The 12327-nt window shown below is 42.8% G+C and overlaps 1 pseudogene; it reads left to right on the forward strand.

The window, feature by feature from the left end:
- The first annotated feature begins 1694 nt into the window (after positions 1–1694).
- On the forward strand, positions 1695–3386 carry LOC144465051 (uncharacterized; annotated as a pseudogene).
- Positions 3387–12327: the final 8941 nt, after the last annotated feature.

Raw genomic sequence — 12327 nt, forward strand, 5'->3', positions numbered from 1 at the left:
CCTGCAGTGGAAGTCCCTGGCGTCCAAGGAATTTTTTGGATCTACAAAGCAGCTTCAAAACTGCCCTGGTCTTTCTCAGTGTGTTCAGGCTGTCCATGTTGTTAATGAGCTCCTGCTACAGCAAATCTCTTCCCAAGTTTAGATGACCCCAACCCCTGCACTTTGACGTGATGCGAGGGCATTGTCACATCAGATTAGAGGAATTCATTAAATCTTTTGATTTTAAACATCTTTTTTTTTAAAAGTATTTTCTCACAGGCCCTGCATCGGTTGCTGTTCAAACTTTAAACCAAATGTTCAGCTTAGGGTTGAGCCTGATACCTGTTTGATATTTATCCAAACAGTGGACCCCACCAGTATACCACATTCTACCAGGTGTCACCATTCCCGAGAGGAACATAATGACACCGTGTCCCAATGGCAAACAAGCCTCAGACTCTCGAATGGCATCACAAAACATTGAGGCTCCCTATCCACACTAAACCCATTAAATATGCACTGCCAGGCCTACTTCATGTAAACAACCCATGGAGCTATCGGCTGTTTGCTCAGATCAGACTGGAGACATAACTATGTGTGAGTAGCCTACTTGCTATCATCCTACTTTGTAATGTTACTTTTCAAACAGAAAACATGTTTTATATTGTGATGTTTAATGGAAGCGGCAAAAATATAGCAAACAGCGAGTAGCCTAGCATTTAATGGTGGTTATTAATGGTGGTCATTAAACTCACCAGAAACTTTCAGCTTCCTGGCCATCATTCCTCAATCAGCCTCTACCTTTTTTGGCTTGTTGTAGTGATATGAAATATCCCGTAGGTAATTCATCATCTTAACTTTGTAATTATGTCGGTCCTTGTCCAATATGGAGCTTTTAAATTGAGCAACAGATTTAAACAGAAACACAGCGACAGCCCTGCTTCGCTCCCGGTTATTTAGGACACCACTTTCATTGGCTTCAAATCCAAAATATTGCCATATTGGTACAGTTTTAGTTTTCTTGCTATGTCTCCTCTTGTCGCCCCAAAACATGTGAACATATTGTAAACACACATCACATGTGCCACTTTTAGTGTTTTTCTGTCGCTTTCATGGTTAAGGTAATTGTCGGGGTTACAATTAGGAGCTAGACCAATGATGGGTCTGACAAGTATGGTACAAACATTTCATTTATAAATTGTTTATAATAAGACATCTTGCTTAAAAGGCTCTCAGAGTTATAGCTCAGTCAACTCTGAACACAAAGACATGAAACCAATACTTTTGGATTCAGTGTGATTTACACTTTAAAATGTCCATTGTGAACAAACATTTGGTTCTCCTAGAAATTATAGAGAAAATATGATCCTTTTAAGCCCATAATCATCATGATTTTAGGATGTCAAGGTAATTCAGTGACAAATATCTGTGCATCCACAAATACTATTAGCAACTGCTAATAGTGAATTCTACATAACTTTAAATGGTGCAAATTTGCACAAATGTAAATAAATAAGGCTTAAAAAATCAATTTTAGAACGTGAGTATTTAAAAAAAAAACTCACTGACTCCATGGCAACAATATTTTTCCAGGTTCCAAAACTTAATGGTTTATCATAATTTTCCCAAATAGAACTAAGAAAAAGATTAACAACAGGAGTCCATACCAAGAACCAGCTACCATTACAACGGCAGACATCCAAGACAGGTCGGGTATGAAGAGCTGGACAGCACCGGGTCCTAGCATGATCCACACCTACTGGCTAAAGAAACTAACTTCACCTCATGAACACCTGGTAGCACAAATGAACCAGCTGCTGATGGATGTGACCCATCCATAGTGGATGGCCGAAGGACAGCCAGTCCTGATTATTAAGGATCCCCAAAAGAGCGTGGTCCCATCCAACTACCGGCCAATAACCTGCCTCTGTCCAACCTGGAATCTCCTGTCAGGCATCATAGCGGCTAAGATGAATAGGCCCATGGCCCAATACATGAGAACGGCCCAGAAAGGAGATGGTAGTAATACCAGAGGAGTCAAGCACCAGCTACTGGTCTAGTCACCCAAGACTGCAAGATCAGGCGGACCAACCTGTGCACTGCCTGGATTTGCTACAAGAAAGCTTATGACTTATTGCCACACACATGGATACTGGAATGCCTGGAAATGTAGAACATCAACAGGACACTAGGAGTCTTCATCAAGAACTCAATGGGGCTGTGGAAAATGACTCTAGGGGCCAACTCAAAACCAATTGCAGAAGTTAACATCAAGTATGGCATATACCAAGATGATGCACTTCCTCCTTTACTGTTTTGCATAGACCTGAACCCTCTCAGCCATCTCATCACAAAGGGTGGATAAAGTGGAGCAACCATCAGTCACCACCTCTACATGGATGACATCAAGCTGTATGCCAGGAATGAGCAAGACACTGACTCACTGATCTACCTCACTAGGGTCCACAGCGATGACATCAGAATGTCATTCAGTCTAGATAAGTGTGGTTGGATAGTGTCAAAGACAGGGAAAATAATCAGGACAGAGGGGGTTGAACTACCAGAAGGCAGCAATGCAGATGTTCAGGACAACTACAAATACCTTAGTGTCCCGCAGGCAAATGGGAACCATGAGGAGGCTGCAAGGAAGTCAGCCACAGCCAAATACCCACACAGAGTAAGACAGGTCATGAAAAGTAAGCTGAATGGAGAGAACAAGGTCCGAGCCATCAACACGCACGCCCTGCCAGTCATCAGATAAGCTGCTTGTGTAATAAGCTGGTCAAAGGAGGAGATAGAGGCCACTGATATCAAGAAAATGAAGCTTCTCATGGAGGGTTTCATTCCAAGTCCAGCACCCTGAGACTGTACACTAAGCGTAGCAAAGGGGGCTGAGGACTGGTGAGTGTTAGAGCCACTGGCCAGGACAAAAACAACCAAGATCCAGGAATACATCAGGAGGACAGCCCCCAAAAATGAGCTGCTGAGTGAATACCTCAGGCAGCAGAAACCCAAGAATGCAGAAGAGGAGGATGAACCATCATAGTAGGACAAGCTCCTGCAGGGCATGTACCACTGACAGATTGACAAAGTGGCCGACATCAAGAAATCCTACTAGTGGCTGGAAAAGGCTGAACTGAAAGACAGCACAGAAGCACTAATCATGGCAGCACAAGAACAGGCACTTAGTAGAAGCAGGGGTCTACCATAGCAAACAGGACCACAGGTGCAGGCTGTGCAAAGATGCTCCTGAGACAGTTCAGCACATAATAGCAGGGTGTAAGATGCAGGCAGGAACAGTGCACATGGAACACCATAACCAAGCGGCTGGCATAGTGCAGAGGAATATCTGCACTGAGTATGGGCTGGAGGTCCCAAGGTCACAATGGAACTCCTTAGGTGGTTGAGAATGACCGAGCCAAGATCCTGTGGGACTTCCAGATCCAGACTGAGAAACTGGTGATGGCTAACCAACTGGATATTACAGTGGTGATAGAGGTAGCAATCCTGGGCGACAGCAACATCAAGAAAAAGAAACACGAGAAGCTTGGAAAAATACCAAGGGTTGAAAGAGGAGCTAGAAAAGATGTAGGGAGTAAAGGCAACAGTGGTGCCAGTGGTAATCGGAGCACTTAGGGCTGTGACCCCCAAACTATGAGAGTGGCAGCAGATTCCAGGTACAACATCTGAGGTCTCTGTCCAGAAGAGTGCAGTCCTAGGAACAGCTAAGATACTGCGCAGAACCCTCTTGTAGAGGCCTGGGAGTTTTTCCATATGTTGTCATGTAAGAAAAGACCCAAAAGGAGCACTGTCAGGAATTACTTGATTAATAGCAGTAGGCTCTAGGCAAAATGAATCAACAGTATTTGTAAAGAAATTATTCTGTCCCAAGCTTTTAGAGCCATATAAGCTGTTGATCACTGTAAGAGCTCATTTATGCTCAATGTTAGATACGGAGACAGACAGAGCCTTTGGTTCATACTCATTTCATTCATTTCATCTGTAATTGTGCACATTTTCTGAAAGCTTACAAATATGAACGAAAGAGACGGTACCACCAGAGATCCTGGATGCAGGGTAGCATAGTTTAAGCGAGATATGACCATGAGAGACAATGAAGAAATTTAAATAATGGAAGGTAGGAACAAATCGGTAATATATTGTAAAGTATTCTCTGTCCACATCAGGATGTATTTAGCGTTAATGGCTGCACAAACCACCACAATCTACAATGCTGCCTCATTTTAAAGGTACAAACTTATGACCTCCTACACTGTCGCCTCGTTTGTTGTTGTGTGAAACTTTTGACTCTTTTGTCATCTATTGGCCATCTGTGTCATCATTGCAGTATGAGGGCAGTGACATTTGAAACGGAAGTATCTATTTCCATATGCAAAGGGAGTATAAATGAGCCTTAAACGAGATCATCACAGCTGGTTTCCACTATTTTTTTTACATCATGCATTATCAGAATGTTCCATCAACATGGTTGTCATATTCCTGAAATGCCAGCACACCTATATCCATTCAGATACAGATATTTACCCTGTTGAAAACCTAACAAAAAAAGAAATTGATTCGCAGCAAACATTTTTCCCCCTGAAAACTGTCCTAGAACATACAGTACTGTTAGAGTACACAGGGTATGTGTACATGCCAAATGATGACAATTTTGAGAAGTGTAACACAAATTGAAAATTGAATAATTGTACATATGTGCAGCATGTCTGGTGACATTTTGTACATATGGCATTGGTTGGCCTTTATGCAGAGAGGCTGACTAATATAACTAATTCATACGTTGCTGTGAAGAACCTGGGGGGGAGAAGCAGACGAGCTTCCGCTGTGAACTGGCAGCTCAGTGAGGGCTGATATTACATGAATGTAATAGTTGCCATTGTTGAAGGAGAGAACTGCTGCAGGGATGTGCTCCACGCAGAGAGCAACACTGTGTCACTAAAGATTTACAGTATGTGCACACAACTACTGGAAGGACATACAGTAAATATATGTCTGTGGTTCAACTATTTTATAAAATGTACAGTTCAGAGAACTATAGAAAAGCCAGATGAATTAAACTCTGTCAATAATTTTCTATCAGATTAATAAACTGTGTGTTTTTGTGTGTGTGTGTGTGTGTGTGTGTGTGTGTGTGTGTGTGAGTTTCTTTTATAAATCTTAATCATTATTGAACTGGGCACACATTCACAAGCTGTTGATCTTGTCCTACTTAAATCTGAACCAAACCTTTGCCTTTACCTAACCATGGAGGAGGGCGCAACACATTTTAAAGGGATATTTCAGATTTTCCTGAAGTGGGGCTGTATGGGGTACTTACTCATAATCACTGTACTACCCACAGTAGAGGGCGGTCAGTATGTCCCCAGTTTGGAGAAGCGGCAGGAAAACTGGCATGGAAGCTGAGCAATGTACTGCTGTGGACGGGGGCAGCAGCAAAACAAATTTTGGCCACTTAAAAAAAGCTCAGTCTAAAAAAATGTATAACGGTTTAAGTGTATGCTTTACTGTGAATATTTTCACTGCTTCACAAAACACTATTCGACTTTGACAAAACACCTGTTTATTCAAGTGAGTCCACCCAGTCTGAAAAAACAAGTGCAAACATCTGCCCCATCAGCAACAAATTTGAAACAACCCATCGAGTTGAAACATCCAAATAGTCTAGGTAAAAATAACTCAAGTAAATGATTTTACTTTATATGAAAAAAAACAAAACAGAGAGACTACAATTAATGTCTTGCAGTTGTATACCTCAATGTAATCATTAAGGTTTCAAGGTGGGCACCCAAGATTAGTGTCACAGATTCAGTATCTGACCAAATGTCTCCTCTTCTGTTCCTGATGTTGAGTAATTGCCAGAAAAGTGTTTTTGCAGAACATTTAGAAGTCACAATGAGTTTGACATTTGACCTTTCAAATAAAAACTTTACTTTATCATTTTACTCTATTAAACTTTAAGGTTTAGATTCTTGTTATGGCCAAAAACATGTTTTGTGAGCTCACAGTGACCTTTGACCTTTGATCATCAAATTCTGATCAGATCATCATTGAGTCCAAGTGGTAATTATGCTAAATTGAAGAAAAAGCCGCAACATGTTCTTGAGATATTGCGTTCATGAGAATAAGACAAACACGAGGTAAAAGTGACCTTGACCTTTGACTCTCAGCCACTAAAATCTAATCAATTCGTCCTTGAGTCCCAACTGGACACTTGTGCCAAATTTGATGAAATCCCTCGAGGCGTTCTAGAGACACTGTATTCATGAAAACTGGACAGACAAAACAATAACTGAAAACATAATGGCTATCCCTAGCGCTGAGGCATAAAAAATTGAAAGAGAATTTAAATGAAGTGATCTCGCTACATTTTTGGAACTGTAAACTTAGCTCAAAATTTAAATTGTGAGCTATGAACGTGAACCAGTTCATTTTAATTCATGTGAACTGAAATTGGAGCAAGCGCTTGTGAATTGTGAATGTGCGCATTAGCTGTAGTCACCTGTTTTACATACCAGTGGAGAGGTGGGCCAGTAAGGGAGGATGGTAGCCCAAATAAGAGTCACCCCATGTCACATGTGCACACACATCCCACACACACACGTGAATTGTCAAGATCTGGGGGTGGACAGCTGAGCACAACACAACACAAAGGCGATACCACCACTAGAGGACACAAACCCCACCACCACAAACAATCAGCTTGTGTGAAGGGACTAGGAAAGGACACAATTAGTAGGGCACACACAAAATGAAACACCAGTGGCAGTGGTCTAATGCTGAAACTCAACACACTGGTTATCAGCAGCTACAGAAAAGGGCCTCCTGCCAGTGGTGTTAACAGAGCCAGAAATATGAAACAGTTACACAAAAGTTACCAAGAAGAAACATGAGTAAACCACTCCGAAGTGCAATATAAATTTGTGTAAGATGATCAAACACAAAATCTACAATATCGACATGAAAAAGCAAGAAGATCAAAACAAAACGGATCACTTAAAATTATGATTGCATGAAATAAAAAGTCACTGGATTGTAAAATCCAAAATCAGCTAAACAAACAACAATTAATTGCTTTGAGCAGTTAGATTACCCACGTGGGGTTATCAGGCCCGTGAATTAAACTCAAAAGCACCATAAATCAAGGAAAGTTTGAAACCTCCTTACAACAGACAGTCACTCTGTTAAAATGGCCCAGGATAAAAGAGGTTAAATTTGTCAATTATGTCAGTACACAAAAGGAACAAGAATAGTGCACACAAACTATCAACAGAGCCTGCTGTAGACAAGGCAAGCTGTGGGCCAAGCCTGCGGTACATACGCACCCTTTAGGTGAAACACAGCAGCAGTAAGCAAAGCAGGGGTTAACAAAGCAGCGATTAGCAAGACAATATCTAGCAAAGCAACGTCTACACGTCAGTGTTTTTGCAGCGTGAGCGAGAGCAGCCATCACTGATCTCAGGCACAGCTGATAATCAACCCCAGCCCACAGTCCCTATAATACACAATAAACATTCAGGTTACAACAAAAATATAAACAGGAAAAAGATTAAACTAGTGCCATAGCGGGCTACATACTGACCAGGCAGCGTTTGGATACTCAGGAGGATGAGGAGGTAGCCTATGGCATTAGCCATTACCTAAAGTGAAGCACTCAATTAGAGACTACATGCCACATGCTAAAATTACGGCACGAGGAACAGGTGCACCTTATGACAGAGATCCGTGACAGAGTCACTCCAGAAGGAGGGTTGGGAGCCTGCCAGGACAATCTACAAAGTCATAAGTCACCAATGTGAGCCACAGGATAAAACAAAAGATAAGCTTATGGTACAAACCATGCAGAAATCTCTGACATACTTGTGACAACTGCAGAAGCTCGGCAAACCGGAAGTGGGGTGTGCGTTTGGCCTCAATAAGAGAGAGAGCTCGAATGACAACTACCTGCCTTTATAGAGTGCCCACACATGCTGATGGGCTAGAAATTGCCAAGTAATTCAGGCAGCAAACCATACAAGCCCACTTAGACTGAACAGGAATACAGTATATTTCTGTTCTGCTACACATGGATTAAAAAAGACAAATCTATCTCTGACACATCGATTTTGTTCCTTTTGCTAAACTGTCCATCATGAGTCTGACAGTGTTATAGGATGTAATGACAGACGTTTATTGGCGAAAGCCCAAAAGCCATTGGTTTAATGTGTCATGTATAACTTGTCTGAAAGGGGCTTTTTCCACATTTACTGTGAGCAGGGTCTTTGTCACATCTACAGAGAGTGGCAGGTCATCTCAGGGGAGGCAGCTCTAAAGGCTGGGTCTTTATTGAGTGGATCAAAGAAAGCACTGAAGGTGTCCAGCTCATGTGGCAATGAGGACTCCCTTTCTTTACAATTCTCATTTATGTAATCCATCATGGATTCCTGCCACAGGTATGAGGTTGCTCTTCAGTCTCTCTTAATGCTTTTGCTTTGTCAGCTGTCAGCTGTCAGTCTCTATCGATCCAGCCTTTCTGTCTGGGGAAAGACTTTACAGTCTTTGGCATCACCACATCATCAGCACATATGCAGATGTATACTGAACATGGTTCTCTTGGGTTGCAGCATCCCTGAACACGTAAAACACTGCTCTGGATTGTTGCCATGGCTTTATTGGTCTAAACCAGGGGTTCCCAGTCTTTTTTATTTTGAGACCCAAAAAAGAAATTTGGTGTCTCCCCGCAATCTCATCCATCCATCCTTTTTCATCTGCTTATCTGGGATCGGGTTGCGGGGGGCAGCAGGCTAAGCACGGCACCCCTGACATCCCTCTCCCCAGCAACGCTTTCCTGCTCCTTCGGGGGAGCCCCGAGGCATTCCCAGACCAGATGAGATATATTATCCCTCCAGAGGTCTACCCCAGGGTGTCCTACCAGTGAGATGTGCCCAAACACCTCAAACAGGAGGCGCCCAGAAAGCATCCTAATCAAATGCTCGAACCACCTCAACTGGCCCCTTTTTGATGTGAAGGAGCAGTGGGTCTACTCCGAGCGCCCAAGCATTTGTGTTCCTCTCCCTATCTCTAAGGCTGAGCCCAGCCATCTCATAGAGCAGTGGTTCTCAAACTTTTTCTGTCATTCCCCCCTTTGGAGGAAGAAAAATTTTCATTCCCCCCACCCCAACAAAATTGTGACAAAATAGGCCATGTTTAACTTTATTGACATATCAAAATCATGAATATTCCTTTTACTGTGCTTTTTCACAACTAGAAAAAAGTAAGAAAATGTGCATTCACTTTGCAAGAACAATATCAATGAAGTTCAGTATGTGCAAAAAAAGAACAAATGCATATCAAAATCCTGAATATTCCTTTTACTGTGCATTTTCACAACTAGAAAAAAGTAATAAAATGTGCATTCACTTTGCAAGAACAATATCAATGAAGTTCAGTAGGCCTATGTGCAAAAAAGGACAAATGCAGATATCTGGCAAGAAAGATGAGTCTGTGACAATTAATTCTTACCACGGCATTAATGGCTGCAATGAGCCTGTTTTGTGCTGCACATCTTTTCAAAACGGGGTTGCAGGCATGATACTGCCACTCTCAAGACATGTTCAATATTGAGCCTGGATCTGTACTTTGTTTTTAGTGAGGCAACAGCAGAAAAGCCTATCTCACAGAGATAGGATGTGGCGAAGGGAAGCAGAATGCCCACAACCCTTTGCCCTATGAGTGGATGCTCCCTCTCCACACCAAGCCAGAATTCAGTCAGTGTCTGTGCTGTAAACCTCATCCTCAGGGTGGAGTCTGATGTCATCTCAATGAACTGGTCCTCTTCAGCAGAACTGAAATCAGCAGGTATTGCTGCGTTGAATGGATTTCTTAGCCAGTCATACTGAGCACTGTTGTCTGGGAAGTATTTTTGAAAGAATCCTCTCAGAGAAGAGATGTGCTCTTGAAGACATGGAATCACTGTGGTGGCGCAAGAATCACTCGTTTCAGCAAATTCACTCAGATTCTCAAAGAAATCAATGTTTCCTTGATCAAGTCGCCTGTCCCACATCTCCAGCTTTCGAGTGAATGCGCTGATCTTGTCTGCCAGGTGAGGAAGGTGCTTGTCTCTGCCTTGAAGCTGAAGATTTAATTCATTCAGCTTTCCAAATACAGTACAGGCCAAAAGTTTGGACACACCTTCTCATTCAATGCGTTTTCTTTATTTTCATGACTATTTACATTGTAGATTCTCACTGAAGGCATCAAAACTATGAATGAACACATGTGGAGTTATGTACTTAACAAAAAAAGGTGAAATAACTGAAAACATGTTTTATATTCTAGTTTCTTCAAAATAGCCACCCTTTGCTCTGATTACTGCTTTGCACACTCTTGGCATTCTCTCCATGAGCTTCAAGAGGTAGTCACCTGAAATGGTTTTCCAACAGTCTTGAAGGAGTTCCCAGAGGTGTTTAGCACTTGTTGGCCCCTTTGCCTTCACTCTGCGGTCCAGCTCACCCCAAACCATCTCGATTGGGTTCAGGTCCGGTGACTGTGGAGGCCAGGTCATCTGCCGCAGCACTCCATCACTCTCCTTCTTGGTCAAATAGCCCTTACACAGCCTGGAGGTGTGTTTGGGGTCATTGTCCTGTTGAAAAATAAATGATCGTCCAACTAAACGCAAACCGGATGGGATGGCATGTCGCTGCAGGATGCTGTGGTAGCCATGCTGGTTCAGTGTGCCTTCAATTTTGAATAAATCCCCAACAGTGTCACCAGCAAAACACTCCCACACCATCACACCTCCTCCTCCATGCTTCACAGTGGGAACCAGGCATGTGGAATCCATCCGTTCACCTTTTCTGCGTCTCACAAAGACACGGCAGTTGGAACCAAAGATCTCAAATTTGGACTCATCAGACCAAAGCACAGATTTCCACTGGTCTAATGTCCATTCCTTGTGTTTCTTGGCCCAAACAAATCTCTTCTGCTTGTTGCCTCTCCTTAGCAGTGGTTTCCTAGCAGCTATTTGACCATGAAGGCCTGATTGGCGCAGTCTCCTCTTAACAGTTGTTCTAGAGATGGGTCTGCTGCTAGAACTCTGTGTGGCATTCATCTGGTCTCTGATCTGAGCTGCTGTTAACTTGCGATTTCTGAGGCTGGTGACTCGGATGAACTTATCCTCAGAAGCAGAGGTGACTCTTGGTCTTCCTTTCCTGGGTCGGTCCTCATGTGTGCCAGTTTCGTTGTAGCGCTTGATGGTTTTTGCGACTCCACTTGGGGACACATTTAAAGTTTTTGCAATTTTCCGGACTGACTGACCTTCATTTCTTAAAGTAATGATGGCCACTCGTTTTTCTTTAGTTAGCTGATTGGTGCTTGCCATAATATATGGCTGTCAGCTGTGTATTAACCTGACTTCTGCACAACACAACTGATGGTCCCAACCCCACTGATAAAGCAAGAAATTCCACTAATTAACCCTGATAAGGCACACCTGTGAAGTGGAAACCATTTCAGGTGACTACCTCTTGAAGCTCATGGAGAGAATGCCAAGAGTGTGCAAAGCAGTAATCAGAGCAAAGGGTGGCTATTTTGAAGAAACTAGAATATAAAACATGTTTTCAGTTATTTCACCTTTTTTTGTTAAGTACATAACTCCACATGTGTTCATTCATAGTTTTGATGCCAAAGAAAACGCATTGAATGAGAAGGTGTGTCCAAACTTTTGGCCTGTACTGTACATTGCTGAGATAGGCCAGTTTCATCAGAAATTGTTCATCATTAAACTTGGTGGCAACATCATGCATATCCTCATCCTCCAAAAACACCCGAATTTCCTCTCTGAGCTCGAAGACTCGTGACAGCACTTTTCCTCGGGAGAGCCACCTGGCCTCGCTGTGGAACAACACAGCTGAATGTGTCGCTCCCATCTCATCACAAAGTGTGGAGAACAGCCGCGCTTTCAGGGGTCTTGTTTTGATGAAATTGACCACTCTAATGACGTCCGTCAGTACGTCGTTTAATTCAGGGCTCATCTGCCTTGATGCGAGCGCTTCTCTGTGTATGACACAGTGCGTCCATTGCGCATTTGGCGAGACCCGCTTGATTAGCGCCTGCAATCCCTGCTTCTTCCCAGCCATGGTCTGTGCACCATCCGTGCAAACGCCAATACAGTTCTCCCATTTCAGCCCATGTTCTGTCAGGTAACTGTCAAGAAGCTTAAAGAGCTCATCAGCTGTTGCTCTGCTTCTTATGTATTTGCAAAACAGCAAATCCTCATACAGTGACTCAGACGTGACAAAGCGCACATAAGCAATTAACAAGCAGTCTTTATTGCTGTCAGTCGCCTCATCC

The sequence above is a fragment of the Epinephelus lanceolatus genome, chromosome 2 (assembly GCF_041903045.1).
Source record: "Epinephelus lanceolatus isolate andai-2023 chromosome 2, ASM4190304v1, whole genome shotgun sequence".
Taxonomy (NCBI): Eukaryota; Metazoa; Chordata; class Actinopteri; order Perciformes; family Serranidae; genus Epinephelus; species Epinephelus lanceolatus.